This window comes from Palaemon carinicauda, chromosome 5, assembly GCF_036898095.1.
Source record: "Palaemon carinicauda isolate YSFRI2023 chromosome 5, ASM3689809v2, whole genome shotgun sequence".
Taxonomy (NCBI): Eukaryota; Metazoa; Arthropoda; class Malacostraca; order Decapoda; family Palaemonidae; genus Palaemon; species Palaemon carinicauda.
This window is the reverse complement of record NC_090729.1, coordinates 79,074,539-79,089,913: the sequence shown is the minus strand read 5'-3', so window position 1 is coordinate 79,089,913 and position 15,375 is coordinate 79,074,539. Positions and strand designations below refer to the sequence as shown.

General features: G+C 40.6%; 1 pseudogene; it reads left to right on the top strand.

Annotated features, from left to right (window-relative positions):
* LOC137640985 (uncharacterized) overlaps positions 1-14,032 on the top strand; it is a 48,338-nt pseudogene extending 34,306 nt beyond the window's left edge.
* The last annotated feature ends 1,343 nt before the right edge of the window (positions 14,033-15,375 follow it).

Sequence of the window (15,375 nt, the reverse complement as noted above, 5' to 3'; positions counted from 1 at the left end):
TGTAGGCCGTTGTCTGGTGAAGGGGTGATGCCCATGAGATTCGCTAATGATGTCCACAATTGATGGGTGAAAGTGGTTCCCCTGTCAGAAGTAATATGCTCAGGGATACCAAATCTTGCAATCCATCCTGAGAGTAAGGCAGATATACATGAGGCGGACGTTGCAGTTTTCATGGGAATGGCTTCAGGCCAATGAGTCGAGCGGTCAATGACGGTAAACAGGTAACGATGTCCTTGTGATGTGAGTAGGGGGCCTACAACGTCGACGTGAATGTGTGCAAAACGACGCTGAGGTTGAGGAGAGGTGCCCACTCCTGAATCCGTGTGTCGATGTACTTTGAAAGTTTGGCAAGAAGTACAGGCGCGGAGCCAATCCTTAGCATCCTTAGAAATGCCGTGCCAAATGAACTTCGTCTTCAGCAGCTGTGCAGTAGAACGGCACGAGGGATGTGAAAGGAAGTGAATGATATCAAACACCTGCTGGCGCATGGGGGCAGGAATCCAAGGTCGCGGTCTACCAGTACTGACATCACAGAGGAGGGTGGTGTTGGAGTCTTCGAGGGGGAAGTGAATGTGTGCGATATGACGCTGAGATTGAGGAAAGGTGCCCACTCCTGAATCCGTGTGTCGATGTACTTTAGAAGTTTGGCAAGAAGTACAGGCGCGGACCCAATCCTTAGCATCCTTAGAAATGCCGTGCCAAATGAACTTCGCCTTCAGCAGCTGTGCAGTAGAACGGCACAAGGGATGTGAAAGGCCGTGAATGAAATCAAACACCTGCCGGCGCATGGGAGCAGGAATCCAAAGTCTCGGTCTATCAGTACTGATATCACAGAGGAGGGTGGTGTTGGAGTCTTCGAGGGGGAAGTCTTGCCAACGGGGGGACGTGCAGATGTCCTATATACTTGATACTCTGGATCCTGTCGCTGGGCTTCAGCCAGTGCGTTGTAATCCAATTCCAGTTGAACGGCGGCCAACGTGTTTCTTGACAGGGCATCGGCAATGCGATTCATTTTCCCAGTGACTTATTGAAGTGTACAATTGTATTCAACCACGGCGGAGAGATCTCAGCGTTGCCGGGTGGACCAGGCATCAGACTGTCGAGTGAAGGCGTGCACCAGAGGTATGTGGTCTGTGCGTATGACGAAGGGCATACCTTCTAAGAAATGGTGAAAGTGGCGGACAGCCAAGTGCACCGCCAGCAATTCGCAATCGAAGGTAGAATAACCCAATTCTGCCTAGGAAAGTTTTCTGCTGAAGAAGGCCAATGGGCGGGGCGAGCCGTTGACCACCAGTTCGAGTACTGCACCAATAGCGATGTCGCTGGCATCGGTGGAGAGAAGGAGAGGGGCATGTGGGATAGGAAAAGTGAGAGCCGCAGCAGTTGATAGGGCCTTCTTTGCATTGCAGAAGGCCACTTCTTGAAGGGGACCCCACTTTAGGTCCTTTGGCTTGCCCTTGAGGGAGGCGTAGAGGGGAGCAAGAGTGGCGGCAATGGCTGGCAGAAAACGGTGATAATAGTTGAACATGCCCAAGAATTCTTGCAGAACTTTGACGGTCGAGGGCGCGGGGAAGTCCTGAACGGGTGCTACCTTCTCAGGGAGGGGATGGACTCCTTCAGGAGTGATGCGGTGCACTAAGAATGACACTTTGTTGGCACCAAAGGTACACTTGTCGTACCAGACTACAAGGCCGTTTTGTTGCAGGCGGTCGACCACGATGCGCAGGTCACGGAGGTGTTCCTCTTTTGAGGAGGAGAACACAAGTATGTCGTCCACATAACACACAAAGAAGGGGAGGTCCCCTAAGATGCCATCCATGAGACGTTGAAACGTGGCCCCAGCATTACGAAGGCCAAAACAGGAGTAATTGAAGCGGTATGTACCAAACGGAGTGGTGATGGTGGTCTTGGGGATGTCTTCTGGGTTCATAGGCACCTGATAATACCCCTTCAGAAGGTCAAGCATAGAGAAAACCTTCGCTTTGTGCAGGTAGGACGTCACGTCGGCAATGTTTGGAAGGGGGTAGTGATCCAGTTCTCTTTGCATATTCAGGCGCCTGTAATCCCCACGCGGACAGAGGGAGCCGTCTTTCTTCAGAATGATGTGTAAGGGTGACCACCATGGGCTGGAGGCCTTTTGGCAAAGGCCCATTTCCTCCATTTCGATGAACGTCTGTTTGGCAGCTGCCAATCGTTCTGGTGCCAGATGTCTGAATTTTGCGAAGACGGGGGAGTCCCGTCGTCTTGATATAGTGATAAATACCGTGCTTGGCAGGAACCGTGGGCGTTTGGCGAAGTTCTGGATGGAAAACTTCCGGGTACGACGTGAGGAGGTGGGTGTAGGCATCCGTGGGTACGCTGATGTGGAGAGCGAGGCTGGAGGAGGCGGGTTGAAGAGGTGTCGACAAGTATGAGTCAGCGTTGACCAATCGTCAGTGGGCAACATCGACCAGAAGGTGGAAATGAGAGAGGAAATCCGCACCGAGAATTAACAATGTGACGTCAGCAACGAGAAACTTCCAATTAAATTTACCGTTTCCAAACGATAATGTGAGGTTCTCGTAACCGTTGGTGGGTATCACAGATCCGTTGGCAGCTACCAAGCAGACGTCGTCAGACGTAGACAGACTATGTTGTGTCCTGAAGAGTTCCCTTGGCAAAAGAGAACAACAAGCACCCGTGTCTACCAAAAATCGCACGCCCGTTCCTGCATCATGTAAAAAGAAAAGACTAGAAACACGGGAGGCCACCGCCACGAGCGATGGCCTACTTACACGTTTCTTGGCCACTGACAATCCTTGGCACATTTCTTCGCGGTTTCCCGATTCTGAAGTGGTAGTAGCAAAACTTCGGCGGATGTGAGGTAATAAGTGGCTGTAAAAGTTGTTGGTTGGGGCGCGAGCGAGTAGTGGGCGGTGGGTGGCTTTGTTGCCGTTTCGGCACGTCACAGGGTAGGCGTGTATGTCCTACGGCATTCACGTCAGCTTCGGTTGACGTTGAATAAGCGTCCTCTTCGTCAGGGGTGGAGGCTTTGATGGAGGTCCTGAAGTGGCTGTCCATAATGGCATCGGCTTTGGTCATCAAGTCCTTTCTGGGTAAACTATCGACATCGGGAATGGCAGCGCGTATAGGTCCAGGTAAACGGCGTATCCAAAGGGCACGAAGTAGGTTCACCTCACGAAGAGAACCGTCTGCGGCAGGTTGCAGGCGAGTGATACTGGTCATTTCCGAGGGCGAGCGAAGCCCTTTGGTCCCCCAATGGTTGTTGCAAGAACTGAAAAAGCTTTGCTATACGGGCGGCTAGCGACAGGGAGTACTGCTGCAAAAGGTATGTTTTGAGGGTGTCATGCGCTATTGGGGTGTGTCCTTGTTCACAAAGTCAGTCGGATATTTCCGGGAAGGTGTCCTCGGCTATCGCCGCGAGAACATAATCTGCTTTGGTGGTTGAGCGAGTCACGCCCTTGATGCGAAACTGGACTTCTGCGTGCTGAAACCAAGCAAATGCCTCTCTGCTGGCGAATGATGAAAGTTTCAATGGGGGAGTCGCAGCAATAACTTCCGTAGCGTCCGTCATAGTACCAACGATGGAGGGGCGAGAGGGGTGAAAGGCGGGAGTAGCGAGTCGACTTCCGGGGTCACCAATGTGACGGGCTGAGAGAAGGTTGTGACTCAAAGACAGTATGAAAGCAACTGAGTGAGTTTATTACAGATATTATAGAACACTCTCCTTTATATACAAAAGCTCAAAGCAACAAGAAATTTCATGTTCAAAAACAGACACTGTTGCAGATGAGAAAAACAGACATGTTTATTCTGTTTCTTTTTAGTGCGAGGGAAGAGCGAAGATACAAGCATAATATATACACAAAATGAACTATGTACGATCGTGTGACACACGGTTGGTACAGTATCCTTCTCTAAATCTACAAAAGCACAGAAGAGCTTCTGGTTTCTGTCTAGTCTCGCTTCCTGTAACTGCCGCATTATAAAGATGGCATCTACAGTCCCTATGCCCTTCATGAATCTATAACGTTCTTTCTCAATCTTTACAATTTCTCTCAATCTCTCTCAATCTCTCATCTAGTACCCTCTCTAAAACTTTGAAGCCATGCTCTGTTAGTTTAATTCCTCTGTACTTATCGCATTCCCTGATGTCACGTTTCTGCTTATATATAGATACCTTTAGACTCTCCTCCTAGTCTTTAGTTATTATTTCCCCTTTGTATATTGCTCTCAATAAATACAGAATCCATTCTTCCTGCTATGTAGTTACAGTGGTATCTTGATAATTTCAATCTGAAATACCCACTTTACCTCTGTATTCTGTATCTCCATCACTGGCCCCTCCAAACTTTGAGCTTCTCCCAGCTCCTCTTCCTCAGTTTTAGTATTCAATAGTTGGTCACAATATTCTCTCCATCTCATCTTAATGTCATCATCCCCATGAAATATATTTCCATCCCTATCCCTAATGGCTACCAGTTGCCCCAAATCTTGTCTTTGTCTTTTCCTCAAGTTTGAAATCCTACAAATATCCTTCAGCCCTTCCTTTGTTCCTAGCCTTTCATTCAATTGCTTTACCTCTCTTCCAATAGCTATACCTACTTTCCTCCTAGAATCTTTTACCTCTTTCCTATACTGTTCCAGTGCTCCCTATGCCCGTCTCACTTCCCAATCCTTAAATGCCTTTGATTTTCTTTTAACTGATTCTTGCGCTGCTCTGTTCCACCACCACTTTCTCTTTTCGACACACCATATCCACTTGTTTTTTCCAACTACTTCTTCCATTTCCCTTAAATATATTTGTTTTATACCCAACCAGACATTTCCCACTCTGTTACCCTGTCCACTCTATAAGTTCAACCTTTTTAGCCGTCTCTCTCACATTCCTCCTAAATTGCTCATGATTTTCTCCTTCAAGTTCCGAAACCTTAATACTGGATCTCATTCTCTTCTTGGGATTTTCTACCTCTTATTCTAAAATCTATTACTACTAGTCTATGTTGTTTACTACAAGCTTCCCCCAAAATCACTGTACAGATCAAGTTCTTCTGGTCTACTTCTATAACCAGTATGAAATCAATCTGTCTTTCCACACCTCCACTTTCAAAGGCTATCAGAGGTTTATCCATCTTCTTAAATTAGGTGTTCATACATGCTAATTCAAAATTCTGATCCATCTTTAATACAATCTCGTCATCCTTATTTTTAATTCCAAACCCATGGCCTCCATATACCTCCTCGTATCCATCCCTTCTCTTCCTGACTCAGCCATTCATGTCTGCTCCTATGATCAGCTTCTCTTCCTCTTTCCCTGTCCAAATAGCAGCCTTAAATTTCTTTTTCAAATAATTCTTTTCCTTGTTCTTGACAACCCATCTGGAGGGCATGTGCTGAAATAGTATTTATTATCTGATCCCATATCATCATCAGAATTTTCGAAAGCCTATCTTTTGTTCTCCTTACTTCTACCATTTTTTATCTTTCCATTTATTACCTATTATGACCCCAGCTCCATTTCTCCCCTCTTGTGACCCGCTGTGATAAAGTTTATACCCATTTCCTATCTCTCTAGTTCCACTTCGTTTCCATCTAGTTTCCTGCAGACACAAGACATCTATCTTCCTCTTCTCCATCACATCCAATATGTCCCTCAATCTTCCCGTTAGTATCTACCTTCCAAGTACCTACTCTCATTTTCCACTCTCTCACTAACTTTTTTGGCTGAATTCGTGAAACCTAGACTACCCCTCGCCCATTTATCATGCCAGTAGGGAGATCCTGATGTGTGTTACAGGGAATGCCCTGGCTGCATCCACATTTCTAATAGCATCAGGCATGGTTCATAATTTGGCAGATGTTTTTTACAATCACATACACTTACAGTCATCAACCACATATATTGGCAGTGGGCCTAGCCTTTAACCAGATAGACCAACTGCAAGGCAGAGTTTCCACAGTTATTAGCATTGGGCCTAGCCTTTGACTAAATAACTCAGCTGCAAGTTAGAGTTTCCACAGTTATTGGCAGTGTGCCTTGCCTTTGATTAAATAGTCCAACTGTAAAGTAGTTTCTACAGTTATTGGCAGTGGGCCTAGCTTTTTTCTAAAAACCAAGACTACAAGGCAGCAGTGATGCTTTTAGTTGATTTCTACGACTCGAAGGATATACGGTGGTAGTATTCTTACACCCTTACTACAGTGATATTAAATACTAATTTTCATTACATCTGCCTATTGGCATTATACTTCCTCTATATTTCATTTGCCCATAGCAATTGTTAATTGTACGATAAATTTATGTATATTGCGCTATAAAAATTGTGAAAGGTGCTTATTTTTTTGCATGTGATGTAAAAATAAAACAATTATCATTTTCATGTATGTTACTGTAAAAATAAAACAAGTTTTATTGCGAAAATATAGTTATGTTCTGAAGCAAGAGTTCTAGAATAGTATTATTTATGCACAAGCCGTATGACAGGCTTGAGTTATACAAGAAGATTTGTAAGTGACTCCCCTTCATGTTGCGTAATGCTAGACCTGGGCACTTCTAGTATGTCAGCACTCGGGAGTATTGGTCCCTCATATAAAGGACAGGTCACGAGTGAGAGAGGTAGACTTAACTTAAACACCAATGGTGTTTGGAGATATCTTTCAGCTACACCATCTGTGACTTTGAGATATAATGACTACCTATAACTATGGAATATCTTGAAGAAGAGAAAAAAATTTGAACATTCATCATTAGAAGTCGTGTTCCTGCATTTCATCTTTTATATCTAAAACTATGCCACGCCATCTGTCCCTCGCTGCATAGAAATTTATGAAGTCAACTCAAAACCTACTTCTTCATAAGAACTCATGTATATTTTATTTAGTTTGGTGTGCCATGGATACTTCTGTGGAACTTGTATAATACTGTAAATAATTGTGTTAAATCTTAAATATAGTTATATGTTATGTACACTGGCTATCATTTTCACTTCCTTTATTTTCAATATCTTCTACATATCCTATTTCTAAACTCTATTATGCATCCTTGCTTTCTTTTATTTAATTTCCAATTCCCTTTCTTGTCCGGATTCTGTTTCAAGTATCAAAGTAGCCAGTTTTATTTGGTTGCCTGTAATCCTTTGTAACTAACTTGTTTTCACCCTCAACAGCGGAAGAAGAAATGCCTAAATAATGTGTCACTGTATTGAGTTCTAGCTGTACTACCAGAGTCTGACAAACCAAGCCCTCACTTTCTATCTTTTAGATTGATTTTTTGGTGGTGCATACTGTCTATAGGATAAAATAGTCACTAGCAATGTGGATGAACCTCTACTACCTACACTATGAGGTTTCTTTTCTGTCTGTACTGGAGGGGTATTCTGAGAAGTGTTTTCTGTCATGTTTTGTGTGACCACTTTTCTGAAAATTCTAATCATTCTAGCCCTCTTTCCAGCTCTTATTTTTTGAAAACTTCTCCTAGAATTAAATGTGTCAACTTTATTTCCTCTATATTGATCATTATGATTATATCTAGAGTAATTTGCGCTAACACCATTATCTACGGATCTATCTTCCCTGCAACTATTTAAATTATTCTGAGTTTACTGTAAGAAAATATAGCTATTTGTTGTGCCCTTATTGGTAATGTTTCTGCCTGGTGATTGTCAGATGGCGGTTCGAGCCCTGCTCAAACTTCTTAGTTTCTTTGGTTGCTGTAACCATAACATCCTTGTGAGCTAAGGATGGGCTTTTTGGGGGAGCATATAGGTTTACCTGTTGAGTCATCATCAGCCATTACCTGACCCATCCTGGTCCTAGCTTCATTGGAGAGGGGGATTGGGCGCTAATCATATGATATATGGTCATTCTCTAGGGCATTGCCCATATTTCTTGGGCAATGTCACTGTCCTTTACCTCTGCCTTTCATGAACAGCCATTAAACCTTTAAACTTAGTGTTTTTGTTATCTTCCTTTATTTTCTTTTAAATCAATATATATGATGCTAATCGCTACGTAAGTTAATACCTAATTTACAACTACATATATGAAATTGTCAATGGAAACTGCTTTTATCTTAAATATCCTATTCGTTTCTTTGGCAGAAAGCCATAATGGCCTACATTTTTCTTTAAACTCACAGAAAGTGTTTTCCCTACTTCATCAGTTATTTTAAATCTAGAGATCCTATTCTCCATATCAGCTAAACTCTTATCTACATTACAGCCAAGCCTCTTCTAACGCGAATTTTTCCTTCGCGGTTTCACTTGCACATGACAAAGAAAACTGCAATACCTATTAGTGAAAAATCACATATTCGTGATAAAAATTCTAGCAGAGCGAGGATTTCAGAAAGTCTGCGCTCCTTCACACTAGGTCCAGGTTTTCCAACCCTGGGGTCGCCAAGTGCTTTTCCTGGGGTCACCAAAATCTCAAAATATCAAAATAAAAATAAAAATTCAAAATATGGCAGAACTCGCAGTAAAGAGGAAATATATAAATGCATTTTTTGGATTTTTATTTATCGACTTGTATATATCTATTCATATATAAATATTAAAGAAACTAAATTTTAATGGTGGTATCCCTGAGTGCCGTACGCGTTTGATACGTGAACATCATCACCGTCCACGTCCAACCAGGCAGCCACTTCAGCTGTACTGCCGCAGTGGGAAACACTGTGCAATTTGTTCGTCTTATATCGGTAAGTTGATGCCTTTATACCTGTATAGTGATTTTTAATGTGCTGCATAGGTTGCACCCAGTCTTTGTTTCTTTAAAATTCTTAATTACTCACGAAAAAGTGGTATGCTGACTATAGAAACTGAGTACTTCCCTTGCTGACGAAGTATTGCAGCACAGTATGTCAGTGGATGATAGCCTATCACAGTGTTCATAATTGAGGCTTCTAAAACCACATGCCCCCCCCCCCCACCATATTTAAATAGAGGGATGGGCAAGGGAAGAGGAAGAGAAGGGGAGGGGTCAGGGAAGGAGGAGGGGCCACTTTTCAGGCCCTCTCCTACATTTTCCTCTTTGCCCTTGCCACCCTTTCCTTGGTCCTCTTCCCCCTTCCCCGTCTTTCCACGCCCCTTCTCCTCCTGGTTCATTTTTTACCCCTCCCCTCCTCTCCTCCTCTTCGATATTTCCTTGCCACCTCCCCTTCCTCTCCTCCCCTTCCTCTCCTCCTCTTTACTCCTCCCCTTCCTTTTTATTTACCTCTTGTGAGTTTGTGTTGTTTTTATTGTTATTTTATTTATTTTGTTATTGGATGTGTAATTTTATTTGTATGTTCTTGTGGCGCTGGTCACTTGGTCAAAAAGGTCGTTGTCTTGGCGGTTATCTAGAGATTTGGAGGATTTTATGTCGCTGGTTTTTGAGGTTGTTGTTTTGGCAGTTGTTTAGAGATTTGGAGGATTTTATGTCGCTGGTTTTTGAAGTTGTTGTTTTGACAGCTGTTTAGAGATTTGGAGGATTTTATGTCGCTGGTTTTTTAGATTGTTTTTTTTTTTGGCGATTGTTTAGAGATTTGGAGTATTGTATATGGTTGGTTTTTGAGGTTATTGTTTTGGCGAGATTTGGAGTGCTGTATATCATTGATTTTTTCGTTTTCTGCTTCGTTTTATTTACTGCGATTTGCAAATATAATACAGCTCTTTTCCTTGTTACTCCTTCCTTGACCCCTCCCCTCCTCTCTACACCTCCTCCTCCTTGCTCCTTGCCCCTTCACTTTCCTTACTACCTACACTCTTTCATTATTACTCCTTGTCATCTTTCCTTGTCTCCGTCCCCACCTCTTTCCTATTCTCTCAACCATCCTTCTCTTTCCTTGTCCCCCTCCTCTACTCTTTCATTGGTACCCACCCCCTCTTTTCTCCTTGGCCCCTTCCCCTCCTTGGCTGACTGCCATAAAAAAACAAAAAACAGAAATCGGCTGCAACCCGAACATGATTTGAGGGTAGCACTTTTTAAGACTGAACCACGAATAGCGAAATTTAGCAGCATGATCCAGGCCCAAGGCTCCCATTAAAAACAGTTTACCATTTAACAGAAAACATTTATACTTTTAGTTTGTTTTTGTGGAATGTGACAAAATACTATTCCAAAAGTGGAGGTTTTGATTAATATTAAGCCTTAGAGTTTATAAGGCTATAATAAAATTTAATAATGTTAATTTTGTCTTTTCCAACCTTATAGTACCTCTCTTATAGAAGGATATCTACTGTCCTTAACTTTTACAGCCAACAACTAGTAATATATAATAATACATATACAACTAAACCAGTGGGGTCACGGTCATGGCTTGAGGTGTATGATTGGGGTCACCTGAAAAAAAGGTTGGGAACCACTGCACTAGGAGTTCTTCGTGCCACTTACCTATCACTTGCTGTACACTGTGCATTCTTACACTGTGGTAAAAAAATTTAAGATATATTAGAACTAAACAAGATTTTGATTAAACTGGTTTCTCACTTAACTGTTGCGGAGTATTTATTTCTGTTTTATTTTTGCTTTTTTGTTTTGCCAAATCCTTAGAGAGAGAGAGAGAGAGAGAGAGAGAGAGAGAGAGAGAGAGAGAGAGAGAGAGAGAGAGAGAGAGCGTCAGCGAGTGAGAGGTAGTTAGTTAGCGATTGTTTGTTGGGAAAAAGACTGTTGGCATAATTGAGGTTAGGACACTGGTGAATGTCTTGGGCAATTTTTTTTTTTTTTTCGACTGCAGACATAGGCAGTTGTACTTGTGGACGTTGGATTCTATATTTTCTTTACCAGTTAGGAAGGTTTAATTTATATTAACAGCCGTAATTCCTCCTTTGTAGTGTTTAGTTTGGTCTGGACTGTGTTGTCTATCGTCCGTGAAAATAACTAGCTTGATGATGACGACCATGGATGTACAATGATTTTTGGAATAGATCACTAATATAGAGTTCTTGACCATTGATGACTCAGCCCATAAAATAAATATTCCTCTTTGTTTGCAACGATGAAGATGATGCTAATAATGATAATGATAACTATAATATCAACCACTTAATTGACTTCTCAGTCAAGTTGACTGGAACCGGAGTGTGGATTGTTGACCACACCACTTTGACAGATTGCCGTGTAAAGACTGGGCGATCTGTTGGTGTCTATAAATTTACTTGATATAAACATTAATTTGGCTCTGGTGAATTTTAGTTGTAAATTTTTTGGGGGGTTGTTTTGAATGTGTTTTCTGTATTTATTTACAGTAGGTTAAGATGGTAGTACTAAGTGTGGTTGTTTGCTGATGTTTAGATTTAAGGATTATAGTTTTTAAAGGTTAAGTAAAAATCGAGATTCATTTAAATGCAGTTGATTTTTGTTTTAAGTGTTTTTGTTGTAAGGAAACATAGTATTAAGGTTTTGTTTTGTTTTACTGTTCCCTCTGTTCAGTAGTCCAGTTGACGTAAAAGTAAGGGGAAAGTTTGTTTCGTGGGACTTTTGTCTGTTAAAGTGATTCAATTGTGTGGGGCTTGTTCTTGCAATATCCCGCCACACTGTATTCACTAGTAATGCATGTAAAAGTCCCATTTTGATATTGTATTGATAAATGAAAACATAGACAGTTATAATCTTTTCCATTGTTTAATTTCTTACCTTTCCAAATCAGCTGATCAGCCCTGCACAGTCTGATGTCAACCTCAATTTTCTGATCAAATAACTTATCATTAAGGGTTGCTACCGAAGGATTTCATATTTCCTAAAACAAACTGTTATTACTTGATCTATCATTTTCCAATTAGGATATTAATTTCAATAGCTTTCTTTGAAAGAATTCTTTCATATTTCATTTACTTGTACAGTAATATACACCTTAGTATCAGGAAGTGTTACACAGTATTTCTAGGTAGAAACAGCTATACTGTGACAGAAACCAAGTAGGCAGTATTTCGTGGGTTCATTATCAAAGTAGAGGAAATAGCTGTTAGGTCAGGTTAATAGTTAGCCTACCTTAGGGTAACACATAACAGCTATGCTTCGCTAACCGCACTTGTCTTTGTAACTAAACCGACATGAAAAGTAATGGCCAACTGTATACTTCTTTAATCTTTGTTTCGCTGTATTATTTCTGCCTACATTTCCACACAAACGTCGTTAGGGGGAGTTAATCGTCTTTGTCTTGCATTCCTACTTGTATAATCTAAATTATCTGTTAATCTTAAATTGTTTTTGGCTAAAATGTCAACAACTAAAAAAACCCTATTTAGATTACTCCAGAGAAAAAAAAATATACGCAAGAGAAATCCTAGTCAGAGAGAGAGAGAGAGAGAGAGAGAGAGAGAGAGAGAGAGAGAGAGAGAGAGAGAGAGCAAATAAATATTACTCACATGTATGTGGTCACTTTCGATTTATCCTTTTTCCTGGTACTAAAAAAATTGAAATAATTTCTTTTTTTTTCTTTCCCTTTTCTCTTTCAAGGTTCCTCAAATGGTAAGCTATCTGTAAGTAATTTTAGATTAATTTTTCACTCGGCATTAGATGATAACTATCCAGACGGCTGCCTTCCCTATTTATATTGATTAATAGTTGGGCTTCTTAAAGTAAATTATATCATCAAAGTTAATGGTTAATGCACAGAATCTAAGGTGAATCTTATATTAAATAGATAAATTCTTAGAAATGCAGGCTATGGATAGTACTGTGTATTTTTATCACTTAGTGGAAGAAACCTGTGCAAATTTTAACAATAAAGGTTCACTAGGCTGTAGGCAAGGAAATACATAAAATTGTAGGTTCTGCATTGCAGGAGTGAAAATACATTCCAATAGACTTTCTTCCTCTTTAGGTCCATATTGTGTGGGGAAGAAAGCAACATGAATGGGGAAAAAAAAACTCTCTTTTGGGTCGAATCAAGCAAGTTTCCCCCAACTGTGTTTAAATGGGATGCACATGTCACAGTTTAGCTCTCTGCTTATAAAAGGGCTTTGATAAACTCCCTTCTTCAATAGGGTTTATGCTCTTTGAAATACCTAAATGGTTCAAGAAGAGCACTATGAGACGTGAGAAGTAAAAGATTCTGTTTGAGACTTTGAATGCTGGTGAAGAAAGAGTGGGAATCCTACTGCCATTTCTAGGTCTATCTACAATCAGGTGGCTCGTAAGGGGCAAGGTGCTCTACAATATACCTGTAAATTGGCTGGAACTGAAGACATATTTTCAATGTACTAGTATGAAGAGCTCTCAGTAAGTACGATACAAAGCACGAATTTTGTTTGATATGTTTACTGATGACTGCAACTATCTTTATTTTGTATTCTCCTCTCTAATTGTCAATGAATTTGAAAGGATAAATTCTCTCTTTCAGTCCACAAACGCTAGTCCTTTGATACTTCTCCATGAGCTGGACACTTATTTTAAATCTTTAATTACAGCACCGCCTCTATGATGCAGAAGGGAAATTACTACCACTAGAAAACACTGATTCTGGAGCTAAATTTTTGTTGGAAGCAACTGCTACAGTTGTGAATGTGATAACTGTGCAGAGGAGGTGTCAGGAAATGCTTATAGAACTAGTAGATCAAGTGAAAGTACGTCTACCAGAAAAATTTAGACTTTCTGATGGGTTAAATAAGTTATCACCTTCAAAAATCCTCACTCAAGTAAGTAGACCGGCATTTCAAAAAACTTAGAAAAATGTAAGGAGGAATGCAGAAAAATTGTTTACCATCCTTGGTCTGAAGAAGATATAATTAAATTGGGTATTTCTGATGACCCATTTCAGTTTTGGTCATTAATAAAGATTTATGAAGTAGGAAATGAGAGCCCCTTTGAAAATCTTGCTACATATGCTCTGCATTGCTTAACTACACCAGTAAGCAATGAAGTTTTGAAAAGAATATTTTTCCATGTAACAGCAGTCAGTACTAAAGATCGCAATAGAATTAATTTGATGATGCTTGAATCAATTTTGGGAATTCGCACAACACCAATAGTTTCTAGGAAATGTTGCAAAGACCTGGCAATTTCTGAAAGTATGATTGGGAAATTTAATATAGATATGTATACCAGGATGTAGGAAGTCCCAATCGACCTCAGAATAATGTTTGTCCTAGGGACTTTATTTTAGTCATACAAACAATCAAAATAATGTGAACAATTCTATGTTACTCTGTTAATTTTTTGTCAAATTGAAAACTTATTTTAATTATTTGTTTTTATTTGATTATGAGATTTAGTTTAATTAATAAAGGTTAATAACCGGAACAGCTATAGCTATTCACTATTCAGCACCAAGACATGGCCTATTATCTATATTTATAGGCTAGGATAGTGCCACTAGAAGGTTACATAATTTGTAGGTAAGTATGTCATTGTGTATTAATATGCTATGATGTTACTACTACCAGAAGTAATATTGATACACAACCTTGAAAGTTTTTCCAAATAATAACATAATAGGTGTAAATACCAAAAAAAAAAAAAAAAAAAAAAAAAAATCGTTTCCAGGATAACCGAAAGTCCTAAACTTAACATGAACCTTACAAAACCCCTCAAAATATATTTTTGATAATTATTTTCAAGTGTATGAGACATTTATATTTGGCAGTAAAATGTTTGAATAAGCAGTAAATTTTAGCCAATTTGTCGGTAGGGGAGTCATGTGACTTGGCAACCCTGGTCCACAAAGCTACTCTCTCTCTCTCTCTCTCTCTCTCTCTCTCTCTCTCTCTCTCTCTCTCTCTCTCTCTCTCTCTCTCTCTCTCTCTCTCTCTCCATTCTTTTTTTTTCTTTTTTTTAGGTTTTGGACCCTATAACTGTATAGCAGGAGACGGACATTATCCCGTCTTCCTCGAAGATTTCTTCTACACCATGGTTGAATGACGTCAATTTCAGAGTCGGGTGACTTTGTTGCTTGGTCGGTATTGTGTCCATTTCTAAAGACAGAACTCAGAAGGTAATAGGCGAACACCGGACCCTGGGCGGGGGTTGTGAAAAAAAAAAGCCAAATCGGCCTATTTGACAGGAATACTGGCTGGACAGGACTGACTGGCGTGGAACCCTTCCTACCTTTATATAGTACATTTCAAGGTGCCATAACCAAGATGGCTGTCGGCAACGCGTAGACTTGTGGTGACACTGACACCTTCAGTCAAAGGGAATTCTGATGTTTATCAGAGCTGCGTCGGATTACTGTTTTAATGACATGCTTCCCGGTCAAACTGCTTGGTTTACAAAACATACATTAACACCTTCCTATGTGCACTTGCTTCAGCTGTCTCTATTAACGTGTTTTTTCCCTGTCTTGTTTTACTTGTTCATGAAATCAATATAATTTGTCTCTTTCTTAATCAATAAAGAAAAAAAAAAAAAAAAAAAACGTATTCATGACACATGTCCTTTAGTTTTCTAGTGTCCAAG